The sequence below is a fragment of the Coenobita brevimanus genome, unplaced genomic scaffold (assembly GCF_032717465.1).
Source record: "Coenobita brevimanus isolate Jiangsu-jjx unplaced genomic scaffold, ASM3271746v2 jjx.HiC_scaffold_2607, whole genome shotgun sequence".
NCBI classification, from domain to species: domain Eukaryota; kingdom Metazoa; phylum Arthropoda; class Malacostraca; order Decapoda; family Coenobitidae; genus Coenobita; species Coenobita brevimanus.
Window position 1 is genome coordinate 128,359 of NW_027643552.1, and position 19,857 is coordinate 148,215.

The following is a 19,857-nucleotide window of genomic DNA, read 5'->3' on the forward strand; positions in this document are numbered from 1 at the left end:
CCTGTTAGAGAGGGCCGGGCCTTCATTTGGCCCAGTCAGTGAATGGGGCTGAGTTGTAACAGTTCGCCATCTTGATGGCTATGGGCGTTTTTTTTTTTTTTTTTTTTTTAATATATAGAGTGTCGTCACAAGTGCATCCTGTGTCTGCACACGTAGGTGTAAAATAACATCCACGCATGTAGGCACAAACACAGTAGTGAACGGGAAAGGGGGAGGGGATTAGCGGTAGTGGGGATTAGCGGTAGTGGGGATTAGCGGTAAATCTGCCGTTAGAACGGGGGCGGGGAGAGCTTAACTGTTTCACTCAGGGTTGAAAGGGGCGTAGTGGCAATTACTGTGGCGGCTGCCTGCCTGAGTGATGCTTCTATTTGTGGTGTAATATTTACGAGTGGGATTGTGTATATGTGATGAGTGTTATGCAACCAGGGCGACGACACGTGGTGGCAGGAACTAGGCCTTAGTTTAAACTCCCGGCCTTACTGAGAGCTCAGGTTCCTGGTTGCATTGTGTAAAGTGCATGTGTGTGTGTGTGTGTGTGTGTGTGTGTGTGTTTTAAGTAGGAGAGGAAGAATTTAGACTAAGAGAAAGAGTGTCGGGGCTTAACCCAACGTGCGTGTGTTTGCTGTTGGGAAGGGGGGGGGGGTCTCGCACGTGCACTGTGTTGTTACTTAAGGACGGGAGGAGTGAATAGCTACGGCTTTCTCTGCCAAGCATTAGCTTATTGGCTGCCTCTCAGGTTCATCTGATTTTTCCGGCTCCAGAAGCCTGGGTAGGATGATAGGATACGGGTGTTAGGGTAAGGTATTGTTGCCCTAGGGGGCTTGGGTAGGGGGATAAGGAAAGGGGAGGGGTGGAGGAAGGGGAGTATCTTGATGGGGGGTCAGGGTATGAGGCGGGGGTGCTGGATATGAGGATGGCGGGTTATTACGTGGCTGCCGTGATCTTGATAATGGGTGTAGGGGTGGTTTAGAGTCTTAAGTGAATTGCAGGGTGTGAACTAAGTTAATTAATGAAAGAGTCAGTAATAAATAAACTATTGGTGCTTAAGTGAACAATGGGGTTGGTGCAGGTCTTGCGTCAGGGTGGAAGAGGTTGGCTAGAGGTCGTGTGGGGGGTGTGATCCGGGTGAAAAAGTCGATGAAGTCAGTGTGAACGTCGGTGAGTTTGGTGATTTGTTTTTGTTGTAGGTGGTGAAGGTAAGTGTTGATGGGTGGAATGTTGGCGCGTTCATGAGAGTGTATGTTGGTGACAAAATCATCCCACCGTATGCTCAGTGCCCAACGTATGGCTTTGTTTTGAACTCTCTGTAAATTTAGAATGTTGCTTTTGGCCGAAAGAGATAGACTTAACGGTGAATACGTGAGCAGTGGTCTGATCAGTGCTTTATACAGATGAAATTTAGTTGAAGATGCTGCACTACGGAACCGGTATATTTGTGTTAGTGCAGTGCCAGCCACGCCTGCCTTGCCTCGTATATGATGATGAAATTTGAAGTTTTTGTCGTATGTAAGACCAAGTACGGTGCAAGTATTCCTAATAGGAATGGGAACGCGATCGGGATCACGCGAATTTAGAAAAAGTGGGCGGGGGTTGGCTGATTTAATACGAAAATATGTTACTGTGCATTTCAAGGGATTCGCTTGAATCCGCCACTTCTGCTCCCATCGTGCAATTCGGTCCAGCTCTATGCTCGCTTTGTTGGTAATTCCCAGTCTGTGTGTAAGTAGTCATAGTGTGGTGTACTGGGGATCAGGATCGGGTTGGTGGAGATGGATATTATAATGGGGATGTGATCAGACCCAGACATGGGGCCGGGGGTGATGTGGTGATGAAAGATGTTAAATGATCTATTGGTGAAGATGAGGGCAACATCCGGCCACACCAAGAGTGAGTGAAGAGTGAGTGAAGAGGAGGAAATGAATGTAATAAGGCAGAGATACAAAGGTTAATACATGATACAGTAGTTCCTGTTACTTTTCAGCAATATAAAAACAATAAGTACAAAGACGACGAGATTAATACAAAATAAATGAAGAATAAAGAACAATTATTAACACTACACCGACGCTTCCATCTCGTAAGCAGTGGTGCCCTCCCCCCTCCCACTTCAATGCCCTCCCCTCTACCTCACACCCCTCTCTCTCATACCTCCATCCCATCCACTGCCTCCCCACCCTCTCCACCTCAGTCACATACACTCTTCTCGTTAGTCTCGCTCTCCATCCTCTCCACATGGCCAAACCAACTGTGTATTTCTCCTAACGCTTTCTGTCACATCCATATCCACACCACAACGCTCCTTCACTTCCTCATTTGTCAGTCTGTCTTTCCTTTTAACTCCACATGCTCCCCTCAGTAATCCTTCCTCCATTCCCCACCCTCACCTGAACACATAGGAATGTTCCTCACTTGCCATGACGCGAGACTGGTGTGGGTAACCAGACAGCACGGAACCGCGGAGCTGGGCGGCAAACGTCAACACTCCCACCTAACATTGGGGTAACTAAGGCTTGGTATGGCGGCGAGATGAGTAAAGATAGACGGCCTGGCGCCATGGGCTAAGCGAAGCATACGTACACCACACCATAGCAAGGGCGACACTGAGGGTCGCTGTTGAGCATGGGGGGGTTTTAAATGGGTACAGGCAGACTGGTAGACGCCGCATTGGGGGCGGGGCTTGCAATAAAGAAAATTCCCACAAAATGTAGGGGACCCTTACGTAACTTCGACGAATCTTTATACCGTCCATTGTCGTTTCGTTTTTATTTTCTCTCTCTCTCTCTCTTGTTCTTACGTTGCCTCATAAATAGGGACAGAGATGAAGGAGCTTTTTAGTTCGGATCACATTTCACTGGATGAGGTGTCAGACAAAAACCTCTATATATTCACAGTTCCCTGAACAACAGAAAGAAACGCTAAATAATTCAAGCTGAAAGGTAGACTGTTATTTCCAGCACAGTATCAAATCTGTTATATTCTGATCAGCCTCTAAGAATATTAACCACATCGCTGCCGTGGATGCATCTGGGTATTTTAGTCAGGCTAATACAAGGTTATTCAGCTCTGAGAAGTCTGTCAGTATAATCGTTGGTAACTTTCGATTATCCTTAAGCTGGTATGGACACAACTATTGTATTCAAATTAACATCAGGTGATTATTTTTACCTGAGACAAGTCATAACATTCAAAGGATAGATCGCCGCAACTTACACAGATTTCGTAATTATAAATTCCATCAGACTACTCACAGTTTATTAGGTATTTCTTTCTATTTGCAGACGATTTTATCCAACTGAGAATACCGTTGGACTTTTTTTTTTCCTGGGGGAGGTGTTAATGAAGGTTATACGAGTATCAAACCCCTCTTGAAAACTCTCTCTCAAACTGAACCATATCGTTTGGAGTTAGTAAAAATAAATTAACTGGATACAAATATAATAGATGCTGGAGCTTCAAGACCCATTGATTATGCCTTTGGCGTCATGTGGTAAGAAAGAGTGGCTTTGAATGGTGTGGTGTGGCCTCGCTCATGTCGCCGGAAACGAAGTACCTAGCATCCCAAAACGTTAATGAGACAGACAGACACAACCTTTCCTTGAGATGCTATCGCGTCCTTTTTAAGCACTCCGGCCTGAAAGGATTTTACCTCTCCTGTGAGATGACCTTTTTTCTTTGATTTCACTCTTACTGTCTCCATATGATTGCTTTGAAGAGACTTTCAGCTTTGAAGAGACTTTTAGATATGAAAGGGTTTCACACACACACACACACACACACACGAGACCGTACTCTAAATGGCACTCCAGCTTTGTAGCACACGTTTCTTGGTGATCTGTTTGGCCCGCTACACTATGACATTATCTTCTTTGTTATTTGTGTCGCTTTAATATCAACACAATTGCATTAGTAGTATATATTAATGCAGTTGAGGTGTGATGTGCAGAGTAAATCACTAAAGTAGATATGCTACGACATCACTAAAACAACTTATAATACGACGGCAGTGGTCTGCAGCATTTTGAGAGGTAGTTGGACAGACATACAGGCAACTCCCAGGAGAGAGAGAGAGAGAGAGAGGGGGGGGGGGAAACGAGGCAGGATATTCTAGGTTAGTTAGAATTGCCAGAACGTAACACACATGTTCAGTGACAGAAAATAGTTGGACGGTGAAACCAGTAGCAAAACGAAAGAAGTAAAAAGTTGGAGCTCGTTCTTCGTAATACATTTATCGCCCCGAATTTCTCACATGGTTCTATACCCTATGCATATATTCATAGGTTCTCCCCTGTCTCGGCTACCTCCCTTTGTGTGGGGGAAGCAGCCTAGGTATATAGATAGATAGATTAGTTAATTTTAAATGTACATATTGTATTTGTGTGTGTGGTATGTATGTTGATTTGTGAAGTTTGAGGAAGGTATTTGTATTCAGGGGTGTGTGAACCCTGAACGTGACCAAGGCTGGGTGGGGGAATATTTTAAACGTAAAGTGTGAGGGTGAACCCGTTGGTGTCCCGCGCCACAGTGGACACCTGCTGGCTCCCACACACCCTCACACCTCCACACCACAGCATCCCACCACACCACCACACCACATCGTACTGCACCACACATCACACCACTACACCAGACTGTCACACAACATCACACTACACTGCCTCACACCACAAGGCACCACGCCACTAGGATAAGCTCGCCTCAGCGCAGTACCACATCACTAAACTCACCCCAGCGCCTCACCACACCACACAGCATCCTACCACAATACACCGCTCATACCACCCGCGTCACACCACACTCATCACACCACACCACACGCCATTGTACCACAGTGCACCACACCACATCACGCGACATCACATCAAACTAACCCACACCACTCCTCACCACACCACACTTCACCACGCCTGACAATACCTCACACCTCACACCACCTCAAGACACCACAATACAACACACTGACCTACACCACGCTCCGTTACAGCACACCACACCACACTACACTACAACACGCCACTGTGCACTACATCACACCAGGCTGACTACACCATAAAACACTGCTCAGCACCATACAATAACGCACCAAGCCACACCACACCAAGCCATATCACATCATACTCTACAAACCACACCACACCACACCGAACCGCACCACACTGCACTGCACCGCGCCACACCACACCACTCCACACTGCGCCACACCACGCTGAACTATACCACACTGTACAACACCACATCACACCAAACACCAAACCACACCAAATCAAACCACGTCACACCTCAAAACACCACACCGCAACGCACCACACTGCACCAAACCGCATGTCATTGTACCACACCACAACACAGAACAACACACCACAACACAACACAACACATTGCACCAAACAGCATCATACCTCACCGCTCAACCCCCCCACATCACACCATACCTCTCACCTTGGTCACACCACACTACACTGCGCAGCACCACACCATACCACACCCATACCACACACCATACTACACCACACCACACATACCACTCATCACGCATAAGACTGTATCTACTGCAATCTTTGTAATTCTAGTACTTTCCAAGAAGGTCTTATACAATCGTCCAGAGAGCGAAATAAACTAAAAACATTTGCTGTATTCAGGAAGAAATAATCGTTACTATAAAAGGTACTGCTCTTAAGCAGTTCACCTTTAGTCTCACGAAACACGAAACATACAAGCACATAAATCTGCAGTAACACAAAGCACAAACATAATATATAAAACAGACTTAAATCGGAACACCAGATACGGAAAATACATGGAATACGAAGCATACACACACACACACACACACACACACGCACACATACACAAACACACACACACACACACACACACACACACACACACACATACACATACACAGACACACACACACACACACACACACAAAACCATGTCCACCTCCTGCGATACTTGACTTTGGAAGGACCGACCAACAAAAGACTGCAATGCATAAACCACTCTGACAATGCAGTAAATTTAGGCGTTTCGACAGGGACCAAGACTTTTACGAGAGAGTGAAATAGGGAGAGAAAGACTGAAGCCAAGACGTAGGTCACAGAATCAGATGGGAGGAGGGGGTTGTGTTTATAAGGTTTTCTGAGTCTTATTTTAGGCCAGTCTCGCCTAACTTATCCATATTTGCTCCAACTGAACCCTGCCTAACCTCGAATGACCTAATTCAACCTAAAATAAAAGAAACTAATCTAACTTAACCTCACCTAACCCAGTCTAATTGTATTTAACCTCACTATCTCACGTAACCTCTCCATACCTAACCTAACTAATTCTGACGCAGCCTAACTGCATCTAACCCTGCCTAATCCTAACCAGTCTCACTTAACCATACCATATCCGACCTAACCCAACCCAGTCAAGCCTAAAATGACCTAATCCAACCGAACCTAACCCAGCCTAACCCAACCAAATAAAATCCAACCGAAAACATATCAAAACCGACGTATTCTAAAGCAATCTAACCTAATCCGTCTATATCTAGTCGAACTGAAGCCAACCCAACCAAAAATTACCTAATCATACCAAACCCTGCCCAAAGTGACCTAACCTAACATTCGATCGCCCATAAATCGCTTACTGTAGAAATTTTGCTGTCTGAAAGTCTACGAGTGTAACAGTCCAAGTTTCGCCGGTTCTGTGTGCAAGTATAAGTTCGTGTGTGTGTGTGTGTGTGTGTGTGTGTGTGTGTGTGTGTGTGTAATAAAGGATATTAACCAGCCTTATTCAAAAAATATTTCCCTAAGAAAATCTTTGCTTGACCGATAGGAGGTGTCTGTGTGTTACCATGGCAACCTCCCACAACACCACAGTTACATAAATACACTTCCCCGCCAGCAAGTTCCATTAGAGAGTATTGTGTGTGTGTGTGTGTGTGTGTGTGTGTGTGTGTGTGTGTGTGTGTGTGTGTGTGTGTGAGTAGATACGGCTGTGTCTAAGGTGGATCTGCATTAATGTAACTGCAGTACTGTGTGCTACGGTGTAGCGTTTAGTGTTCAGGTATAGCTGTATATATATGAAGGTATGGCTATGTTTATAGACACAGAACTTTGTTTGTCGAGTTATGGATATTTATGTGTAAATGAATCAACATATGTGATGATGACATTGTGTCGGAATGAGTGGAGTTGAGGATACGTGTGTTGAGGTGGAACTAAGTGTGTGGAGGCGAGGTTGGAGTTACGTAGGTGGAGGCAGGGCTACGTGTGGAGATTTGGATATGTAGAGGAATGGGTGCTTTTGTGGAGGGATGGCGTATGTCCTTAAGAGAAATACTCTGAGATGGTTTGGCTATGTGGACAGGATGGAGAATGAGAGACTGACTACAAGAGTTTGTGAGTGAGGTGGAGGGGATGAGGAGAGGGATGGAGTGGAGAGGATGCAAAATAAGAGACTGACCAGAAGGATGCATGTGAGTGGGGTGGAGGGGGAGACCAAGGATGATATGAAGTGGAAAGGATGGACAATGAGAGACTAACTAGAAGAGTGCAAGTGAGTGGGGTGGAGGGGGAGACCAAGGATGATATGAAATGGAGAGGATGGACAATGAGAGACTGACTAGAAGAGTGCATATGAGTGAGATGGGAGGGGAGACCAAGGATGAGATGGAAGGATGGACTGGAGAGGATGGGGAATGAGAGACTGACAGGAAGAGTGCACTGACTTTAGTAAGTGGTTTGTGAGAACTGGTATGTATGTATATGAACTTGAATGTCCACATGTACTTGCTGCTTCTATCTGTCGGTCTATCTATCTGTCTATCTATCTATCCATCATGCTATCATATTTCTGTCAGTTGTTTCTAGACCAAACAGCACTCAATCCAGATTTTTCTAGCATGATGCTGTTCACAGATGAGGCATCTTTCACAAGAACAGGAATGTTCAATAGTCACAAAATGCATGGGGTGAGGCCAATCCCTATATTACATGGTGGAGAGGATATCAGCATCGCTGTTCTATACATGTATGGTGCAGCATAATTACTGTGGTGATTGTATCATAGGTCCACATGTACTTCCTGGTCGCCTAACAGCCCCTATGCATCATGATTTCTTAAAGCATGATTTACTGCCATTACTAGATGATGTACCTCTAGCAAGGTGCAGAAGCATGTGGTACATGCACGACGGTGCACCTGCGCACTTCAGCATGACTCTACGGGAATATCTTGATGCCCAGTTTCCCAACAGGTGGATAGGAAATGGCGGTCTCATCTCCTGGCCAGCATGATCCCCTGACCTAAATCCCTTTGATTTCTACCTGTAGGGCCATCTAAAATCACTAGTTTATGAAATGTCTGTTGACACTGAGGATGAACTACTATACCCGTTCACGTGATTGTGTACGTACTACACCACGTGCATTTGCGCGTGTGTGTAGTTTATGGTTCGGTGATGTCAAGTATATAATGAAGGTGGAGGGAGACATGTGGAACCCCTGTTGTAATGTACGTACATGAGTCTGTTTTCATGTATTTACATTAGTCTGGCAGGGACTGTTTAATTCCCCTAATGTCAAACATTATGATACAGTTAACAAAATCATTTCTCAGTGACAGACACTGAGATTGCTAGAAATACTGATTGTTATTTTTCAGAATCATACTCCATTTACTTTGCTACCATACTGAATGTTATGCTGATGTCAGAGAGCTGGGAGTTAATGTGGAAATGGTAGCATATCTGCATTGGTGAGCAGGTCACAACCGTATGCTGTGTACTACACCACGATTTATTACAGGCTTAGTGGATGAGTTTGGGAGAGTGTGTAAGAAACAGAATCTAGAGGTGAATGTAGGGAAGAGTAAAGTGATGGTCTTTGAGAGAGGTGAAGTCAGTGAATGTACAGCAAGGTTGGATGGTGAGGAATTGGAAAATGTGAGTACGTTTAAGTACTTGGGTAGTGTGATGAGTAAGGATGGAGGCTTTGAGGGTGAAGTGCTTGAAAGGGTACAGCAGGGAAGAAAGGTTGCTGGCTCCTTGAAAGCAGTGATAAGAAGCAGGGAAGTGAGCATGGAAGTGAAAAAGTTACTACATGACAGTATTGTGATACCAACTCTAAAGTATGGAAGTGAAGCTTGGACGTTGTTGGAAGGACACAAGTCAAGAGTGAGAGCAGTGGAAATGAGTTATTTAAGAGGAGCCTGTGGAGTCACATGGAGAGACAGGCTGACAAATGAGAATATAAAGGAGCGTTGTGGTGTGCATGTAATACGAAGCGTTAGGAGGAATACACTGAGGTGGTTTGGCCAAGTGGAGAGGATGGAGGGTAAAAGACTGATGAAGAGATTGTATGTGAGTGAGGTGGAAAGGGGAAGAGGGAGGGGGAGGCTGAGGATGAGATGGAGGGATGGGGTGGAGAGAGGGGTGTGAGCCAGGAGCGAGGCAGTGAAATGGCAAGGGACAGGGCAAGGAAGCGATTTGTTTGTGGCCACCCTGAATGGGAGTGAGGCATCTGGCAATAGATAGATAGTTTTTAAATGGCCATGTAATAAGTGTATTACAATAATAATTAAACTGTTCAAGGACTTAATGTCTCATGTATTATACACCACAGTAAACATTATGTACAGTATTATCATCATTCGACTGTAACTATGGACAGCACATGGGTATAACAAGTGGAAGGGGGAGGGGGACGGGGTGAGGGACGAGGCACCAGTGTTCGGATTGGTACTATGTATCCATAGGCTTGGCCTAGTACGGCACTTACTGTTTTCAGTTCATGTCCTGCATCTCATCAGTAGCTCATTTTCTTTATTTTCCCTCCCCTATCATTGTAGAATAATGTGATTTTGTTTTTCAATAAGGGATTTATTCCCACAGTTTGCCAGTGCCATTCAGTAATACCCTGTATATAACAGCAGAAGGCACAATACTCTGTTCTACTTTACTCACACCAGCTGATTATGACCTCTGTTTATTAGTAAATCATTAATTTTCAGTACCTTTGTTTCCACTCCATTCTCTCACCTCTCGTATTTCTCTCTAGCCCTTTGAATACTCTCGGCATTCAAAGATAATTCATCAGTACATAAAAGCTCCCAAGGAAGTAACTAATGGACAATGACATTAAGTGCCAGGATAACAGCATAGGATTCAACACAGAACTCTGATGCACCCCACTCACAGAATTTCTTGCTTCACCCTCCATCCTCTTTCACACACAGTTGCCTCTTCATACAGCAGCTGCATCAATAACCTGTCTTTCCACAGCCCATTATTACTGTCAACCATGACACTGTATTAAATGCCTTCCCCAAATCCACAAATACAGCGGTACAGTATGTCCCCCCCCCCCCTCTGGCACCTGTCTTGTTCGTTAGTTCCTTCAGGGGGTGGGGGGTGAGGGGAATGTAGCAGCCGTGGCTCAGTGGGTTAAGAGTGTTCAGGTGGTTAGTTTTGTTATTGTATCATTCCAGAAAGAGTTTGGATACCATAGATGCCGACAATTCACAGCCGAGTATGACGGAAGAGTCAGAATCTTCATCACAAAGAGACACTGACCCTTCTACACCATCTTCAACTGTCAAAACAAGGAGTGATACTGTCTCAAAAATTCTCCTAGATGTGAATTACAAGGAAGAATCAAAATTTTTTTCTAAACTCAAACTACCAAAAGGTGAACATTTAATAGGACGGATGATATATCTATGTTCTGTGAAACCTGGGAAGAAATCATTATCACAAACTGAGGCCAGCAAAGTAGTAGCTAAGGAAGTATATGATGACTGGATCTCCAAAAATGTCTATCCCCTCTTAGAAAAGAACATTGCCAACAGAATTAAGGCAGATTATACTACATTCAACGAACTAGTGAAGCAATTCCGCAATGTGAAGTACAAGAAGAGTGATGGATGGTATGTGATGGTGAAGGAGTTCAATCTAAAAATGACAAAGAATGCTTATGATGTAAGAACTAATGATAAGGGTTATCAGAAAAAGCTAGAGGAACACCATGGTGTCCGCATGAAAGATGAATATGAGAAATTTTACAGAGACAACTGCCAAGGTAGTTATGTCGCCACATGCCAGCCTACTGTCTCAAGAAAACGGGAGAAACAGGCAAAACGAGTGGCAGATCGCAGAGACTCAGATGAAAAGAAGCGAGCAGAAACTAAACACTCATTAGGAAATGAGAAACTGGCCAGAAGAATTAGCTATGATGAAGCTGTTGCTCCAGAAAGCAGCACAGGTGTCCATGATGTTGAGGATCAGGAATTTACACCACCGCGTAATGTCTCCTGTGATCATGGAACTGGACCTCAAACTCGAGCTAGCAAGAAAGCTCAGTCAGCACAACAGTCGGTATCAGAAGAACCTGACTTCCCACAGATTCCTGTAAGAACAACCCGGAAGAATATTGATGAAAGAATAATACGATGTACTATTCAGTGTCTTGCTGACCACAATGTGAGCAGAAATGATGTAGCTGGAATAATTATTAAAACTGCCAATATCATCTTTGGTCAAAACTGGACTCTCCATTCAATACTGGATGATGACAATAATGTTAGTGATGATGAGACTGATTGCGAAGACGAAGGCAGAAATGACAATAATGAAGATGGTGATAAAAAAAGACGAAAATCACCCAAAGATCTCACATATGTGTTTCCATCAAACTGCTCAATAGACAGGTACCTAGAAGATGCATCTTATTTAAATCTCAACATGGTGGCAGACTAGCTTTTGGACAAAGATGATACTGATGTGGTGACTATTGGGCTAGATGATACTACAAAGGCAGCTGGCCACAGATCTTTCGACGTAAAGACTGATCATATAACCATCACTGGTCCAAACAAACCTAGAAAGACATTGACAACCGGTTATCAAGAAAATATTAGCCATGCTGGAGCTGAGGGTGCCAAAGCTTATGAATTTAAACTGAAGTGTTTATCAGTTCTGACGGAGTGCTCAGTTGATGAAATAATGTCAGGAATTGACTTCTGGATGACAGATAGGGCTGGAGATTGTGGGACGCTCCTCGAGGAACTTGGTGTAGAATCTGAGAAAGTACTGAAGTGTTGTGCCCATCTGATACTGGGAATAGACCATGCATGTGATAAAGTGTTTAAAGCAACTGAGCAAAAGATCGGAGTGCAGAAATTACTTGAACTATCTGCAGGGCACAAAGCATTTTCATCTCCTTCAACATCTATTCATACACTGGGTCAAATTGCCATCTCAAAACTGCTTTCACCAAGCCATGCTAGTCATTCAGTTTCTCTCTTCAATGAATATAAAAGCTGGATGGACATACAGGGAATAAACCATGCTGGATTCAAAGGTTTTTGTGCCAATCGGTTTGGTCGCATTGCTGAAATAGCCAAGGAATTCACAGCAAGGCAGCAGTCAATCATAGACTTCTTTGATGCAATTGTTGATAAGAAAGCCAACAAACTGGTAATGGCTGTTGCTACCTATATTCAAAATGACTGGTTTGTGATGTGTTCAGAAGTGTACACAGAAATCGGGGAGATGCTGATCTTTCCAATCATGAAGTTGCTGGGTATAGATCAAAAGCAGTCTGAGGCTCAGGTTGCACCTGGATGGAGTACTGTAAGGGACTTTTTCAAGACAAAACTGTAAGAAATAGAGTCCAAGAAGGCTGAAGTAGACACCAGCACAGGTTTTGGACGATTAATGTTTGCTCTGCTGGACGAAATAACAGACACTCTGAAACGTCAGCTTGGAGAAATGCAGTTTTTCTCTCCAGTTCTCAGCCCTGACTCTAGTGAAGTAAGCTATTCAGTGAATCCTAACATGGAATATGCTCCACTGACAAACTTAGGAAGTGAAAGTGAATTTGCTAAATTAGATAATCGAGTGAAGATCAGTGGTGGAACCACATCCATTCAGACCCTTTCGAGCAAAAACGTTGTTGCTACAAACGCGTACTTGGTAGACTCTGATTTCTCAGAGATGGACAAGGAAGAGAAGAGGAGCCAATGGAAGTAGGCCAGACATTCCAAAGAGGTGAAAGAAGTGAGAAAGATGGAGGCTGACTCCCTTGCTACTGTGAAGCAAGCTAAACGACTAGCACTATTAAAGAAAGAACAGCTGAAGAAAAAGAAAAATTTGAACACTCCGGAAATTTTGGAAAAGTGCAAGGCTCATGGCAGTCCCATCATCCCCAGTGGAAAAGAGTTACTGAAAACTCTGTCTGAACAAGAACTGTTGAATGAAATTTCATACTTGAGACTTACCATTGGCCCTGATATACGTCAGCGTCGCCGAGTGACACTGGACAATGGAAAGTAAAAAATGGAAAATTTTTCAATTGTCGAACTCCAGACTTCGATTCAAAATGCCATCAAACCTGAGAGTGAACTAGAAAATGATATTAATGAACTCCTGAAATCAATATTCTGAGCACTCTTGAATGTTTTGTCAACACATGAATAAGAAACTTCAACTTTATTAAATTTTATGGTTAAGCAATCAATTGTCTCAGTTGCATTTTGCCTTTTTTGAGTTTTTTTTTTCACCAATATTGGTAATAAAGCCACTGTAATGGTATATGGATGTCTCGTGTGTTATTTTTGACGTTTTCTGAGTTCCCTGACCCTGAAAACACATAGATATACATTTTGCATGCCAAGTGTGGAAAACAATTGCAGTTGATATTTATAATTGCACAATATTTTGTCAGCCATTTTAAAAATGGCAGATTTACTGACCTAATTAGTACTCGTAGGTAAAATTTCTCACCAAATTTGAATTTTTTGACCCCTTTTGCCTATAAAAACACCTGCTCTTACGAGAATTTCCAAAAAATGCTATTGTTTGCCCTACCCTATTAAGAGGAGCATGAGGAGTCTCATGGAGAGACAAACAAATGAGGAAGTGAAGGAGTGTTGTGATGTGGATGTGAAAGGAAGCGTTGAGGAGAAACACATTGAGGTGGTTTTGCCATGTGGAAAGGATGGAATGAGAGACTAACAAGGAGAGTGTGAGTGAGGTGGAGGCCAAGGATGAGATGGAGGGATGGAATGGAGAGGCATATGAGAGAGAGGGGTGTGAGCTGGGAGCAAGGCAGTAAAATAATGGGGGACAGGGCGATATGGAGGTGCTTTGTTTGTGGCCACCCCTTTTGGGATTAAGATGTCTGGCAATAGACAGATAGATAGATAGTCTACCCCCCCTACTCTTTAAATTTCCACACCTCCCTCCACTACACAAAGCTTCTTGACTTCATGGCTTCTTTACTTCCTAAATTGGTTCCTAAGCTTGAGGTGTGAGTCTGGTAGTTAATCCTATGACACAAACTGCTCACCAAATGTATCCTTCCCATCCCTGACCAACTTGCTGTTCCTTCTGAGACAAAAAAATCATCTGACTTAAAGTTCCTATCTACTCTTAAGTTATCTACCAATTTTCTTCCTAAACACAGCACTACAGGACACACTATCAAGGCTGGGGCTTACAAATTCTTGTAAGAGTGATGAAATGTCAGTTTTATAAAAAACATGGAGCTGAGACACTTCTTGGACCAGCCAACAACTGAGGTAAAATTATATACGAAGTGAGGAAACTTGGTGATGTAAGTGTTAAAGAGTGTGTCTATCTATATATTGCCAGACATCTTAATCCCATAAGGGGTGGCCACAAACAAATCACCTCCATGTCGCCCTGTCCCCCACCATCTCACTGGCCTGCTCCCAGCCCACACACCCACCTCTCTCACATACCTCTCCACTCCATCCCTTCTTTTCATTTTTAGCCTCCCCCTCCCTCTCCACCTCACTCACATACACTCTCCTTGTCAGTCTCTCACTCTCCATCCTCTCCACATGGCCAAACCACCTCAATGTGTTTCTCCTAACGAGTGTGACATTCAATCAATCAATCAATCATTTCCTGTGACACCCCACGGGATGCATAGGGCCTCAATGAACTCTCTCCACCAATATTTGTCTCTTGCCATCTCCTTCACGTCCCACCAACACTCCTCTCCTGCTTCCTTTTTCATTGTCCTCAACCAGGTTTCCCTCGGCCTACCTCTACCTCTTCTTCCTCTAGCAGTCCACTCTGGCACATCCTGTATTAAACTACCTTCTTTTCTGTATATGTGCCCCAGCCACTTCCAACAAGACAGTCTCACATATTCATTAACTGGTTCCACTCTCGTAATATCCCTTACTCTTGCATTTGTAACTCTGTCTTGCCACTTTACCCCAAGAATCCTTCTCAGTATTTTATTCTCAAATCCTAATACTTTCTGTTCTGTTGCAATTGTACTATACCATGACTCATGCCCGTAAATTAAAATTGGTCTAACCATGGACTTGTAAATTTTCACTTTAGTATGTACTGAAACCATATTATTATTCCAAACAGATTTCAACATTCCAACAGCTCACCAAGCCTGTCTAATCCTCTCCTCAATTTCATTGTTTAATGATCCATTAGATGATACAATCGTTCCCAGATATTTAAAGTTTTCTACATTCTTCACCACATTATTCCCAATTACACAATCGATTTGGTTCTCCACGTTCATATTAATAATTTCAGTCTTTCCACAGTTTATTACCAATCCCACTTTTTCTCCTTCCTCCACCAGACAATGAAGCACCCTCTGCATCTCGTAAATACTTCCGCAAATCGGTACAATATCATCAGCATAGACCAAATCCATCAGCTTCTTATTTTCTTTTCAGTTAATTCCTGCACCTGTTCTCCTTACAACTTTTTTCATAACATAATCCATAACCAAAACAAACAACAATGGTGAAAGAACTCCTCCTTGAATCACTCCTGACCTGACTTGAAATGGATCACTCAAAGAACCACCCACCATAACCTTACAAAAAGTACCTTCATGCAGGCTTCTAATAATATTTACGAACTTTTCTGGTATACCATAGAATCTCATAATTTTCAACATAGCTCCACGTGAAACACTATCAAACGCCTTTTCAAAATCCACAAAACACATGCTAAGTGGCATTTTCATCTCATTAGCTTGTTGCATTAGATGCCTTACAATAAATATATGATCATTACAACCTCAACCCTTTCTAAATCCCGCTTGTTCTTCTCTTAAAATTTTATCAATTACTGGCTCTATTCTGTTCAACAAGATTTTGGAAAAGACTTTTGCAACTACAGGTGTCAAAGTTATCCCCTCCAATTGCCACACACACTTAAATCTCCCTTTTTGGGTATTTTTATAATCACTCCATTTTTTCACTTGTCTGGAATTCCACCATTATCCCAAGCCACATTAAAAAGTTTCAAAAGCGCATTCATCAACTTGTCATTTTCCATTTCAAGCATTTCAGAGAATATTCCATCCTCACCTGGGGCCTTAAAATTCTTTAACTCCTTTATAGATTTTGCTACCTCTTCCAAAGTTATATCCCCTGTTTCTATCTGCAAATCTCTCTCGGCTGGCAAAATGTCCTCTTCAGCTGGGATTGGTCTATTTAGAACAGATTCAAAGTGCTCTTTCCACCTTCCTTTTATATCCAAATCTTTAGTGTGACATTAGACAGAAATAATTATATGGAGAGAATGGATGTAGATATGATGGTGAAAAGAGTTTAGAGGTGAAAGGAGGCATGGTAGGACAAGAACCTATCATAATTATCTATCTACAGCCAGACACCATAATCGTCTAAAGGGTGGCCACAGACAAATCGCCTCCATGTCACCCTGTCCCTTGCTATTTTGCTGCCTTTCCCCCAACTTACACCCCTCTCTCTCACACAGCAAGAGGATGGATGGATATAGTAAATGATCATATATGAAGGCAAGGTACGGAAGCTGATAAGGCTAGGAAACTGAGGCAAATATGGTGACTTATATTACACAGGGGAAAATACATGATAAACAATTGTAAAGTAATATTATGTGTAAGAAAACCATCATCCCTCCCTCTTTTCCCATCCAAAGACAGGGTAAGGTAGCGTTTAGAATGCAGGAGAATAGAAAAATATGATAAAGTGAATAATGAGCACCTTAGTCAATAATATGGAGTATAAAACCACTCTGGTACTGCAAAGGAATGTCTTCATGCAGTGGTGCCAATAGACAAACATTCCTAACTTCCTAAACCCCAAGAGGAGCATGGTGGACTGCAAGAGAAGGGCAACATCAGCCTGCAAACCCCCAGATTTAGTCTTGAACAAAATGCAACCACATTCAGGTACTTACTAGACAGTGGAGATAATTGTCATGGTGACTGCCAGAGATTGGGCAGCATGTAGAGCCGCCATTAGGTGACCAAGGCTGACGCAGGCAAGCATGTTGGAGCCGTTATGTACGATATGATACGATGACATGGCAGTTTCCACGGCTGAGTCAACTCCAACCTGAAAGTGAAAATTATATATTAACCTTTTCAGTCTCTGGTTAAGTTCATAACATTCTCTGAAGACAGCAAGATTTTGCATGGTTCTATCTATCCATCTATTGCCAGATGCCCTAATCCCATAAGGGGTGGCCACAAACAAATACAAGCATTTTCCTGAATATTTCCAAGAAAATTGACAGCATGAACTGGGAGGTTTGGGGTGAGTTGGCCTGGAATAACATTGCAGCCTTCATGGGGTGGCACTGATGTAATGGTGGACTGCAGAAGAGGAACTTCCACCTGCAGCCCACTCGGTTCATGTTGCTCAATGAACCGGGGGCTGCAACTACTATTACTTATACTACAAACTTGGCATAAAATTGAAAAATCACCTTGAAACTGAGCTGAAATAATACGGTACAATGCCAGTCACAAAGAAGTGCCATGGAAAAGATTTTGAGTCACAACACTTTTTTCGGTCTGAGCTGAATGAAATAAAGCTACAAGAGGCTGAAATCTAGGCCAGGTCAAGGTGAAAGAACCATCATAATTAAAACACGATGCATGTCAGTGCCTTACTTAAAGTCTGTGACCCCGATTCATGGTTTCTGTCTGTTAAATACACCTGGGGACTACAAACTGATGGCTGTGAGAAAGAGAGCCTAATCTGTCAACTTGGGAAGCTGCATAAAAAACTGTCATGTTATTTCACCAAAGAAAAACCAGTGCTGAATATAGCAACTTTCAAAATATCATTGACCAGAGTATGTTATTGTTTGGAATGCTGACACTGTGTTTTACTGAAAATGTGTCTATTTGAGTTGTGATTGACACTACAGTTGTTTACATATACTGTATGTTGTGGTCAGAATGTAGCATGACCTTTAAATGGAAGTATTTCAGGAGTAACGTGTCTCATGTTTTTTCCTCATTTTTCCCATACACAACTAACAAACTGGAGAATACCAACATAACTTTATATTATAAACAGGCATCCCATGGCCTTAATAATGTAACGTTGGGATACTTTGAAACAAACCCTGGTAAGCCATATGGTCTGTCACACACGTTACATGCCCACTGTGAGGAACGTTACCAGAAAATGATGTAAAGTTTCTCACGCACACCTTTGAACAAAAAATCAAAGTACCTGCACTGAAGTCCAATGATAAAACCCCTGTGTTTGTAATTTAGTATGTTATCTTTAAGTTTTTATTCTTTCCAAACAGTAAATTGATTTTGCCTGGTGGCTGGTGAGTGTGCTTTACCATCATGTCTCCAATGACTCCAGCTGATTATCTGAATTCTGCTGGTATTCATTTTACACATGTATCACTGTGGACTGATAGGGAAGCAGCCCACTTCAAGAATAGGTATTCTATGGCAGCTCTAACCTCTTACAAAGCCATCCACAACTGCACTGCTAAATGGAACTTTCAAGAAAGTTATCATGGCAAGGGCCCTCATGATGGGGATTGGGGCTTTACTAAAACGGAATGTCTACAAGCAAGTTTTGCAAGGTCACTGTACAGTAAGGTCTGCTGTAGAAACTGTAAGGCAGCAAAATCCATTCAGCAGTGCAGGTCAGTAAAATCTCTTGGCCACTGTAAAGTAGCATTGTATCATGTGACTGCAGACCAATCACCTTTTAAGCAGTGCTAACTTCAGGAGACTGGCTATGACCCACAATCTGACTCCAGTACTAGCAGTGATAGGGAAGGTACACCATCTCTTGCAGAAATGTCAGTCATTCATGTCCCAGCCTGAGCCACAGAGTACTACTGATATTGAGGCAACACGAAAACCATCCCCAGGTAACTATGTACTAGTTCATTACACTACCAAGAAGCTGTCGAAGCATTATGTTGCAGTGGTAGAATCAGTTCCGGAGCCAGGCATGTCTGAAGTTAATTATTTAAGAAAGTGAGGCACTGACAAAATGGGTGATAGTCAGTTTCATTTTCCTGACAACCTGGACAGAGACGAGATCTCAGTGCAGGTATTGCCAACTCCTCATGTGTCAAGAATGACACACACATTCAAAGGGGTGAACTTTCCTTCCTCAATTAATTAGTCTAAAAGGATGAATTTTCCATCTTCGATGAGCAAGTAGTTGATCTTTGTCTTGTTTATATCACTGTTGTGATATACAGGTAAGCTTATCCTGTAACTTTCACATCTCTTACTGGCTGTAGGGTTACCTACATGTTACTGTATAAGGTAATTTCTGTTCATAATATTCAAAATTACATTGTTCTTTTCCGCTGCATCACCCCCAACCCTGCTTTACAAGAATCATGTTTTGGTTAATTTATCGTGTTTCACATTAATACACGACTTACACTGTTTTGTGATAATTACTGTAACCTTCATAAAAGATGATTTTGTAATTATATGAGAAATATATATCGCTCAAGTTGTCAGAATGATTCATGACTATAAGGGTTCAATATTGGATCTTTGTTCTAAAAGGGTATAATTTAGTTTCTCTGGTTTG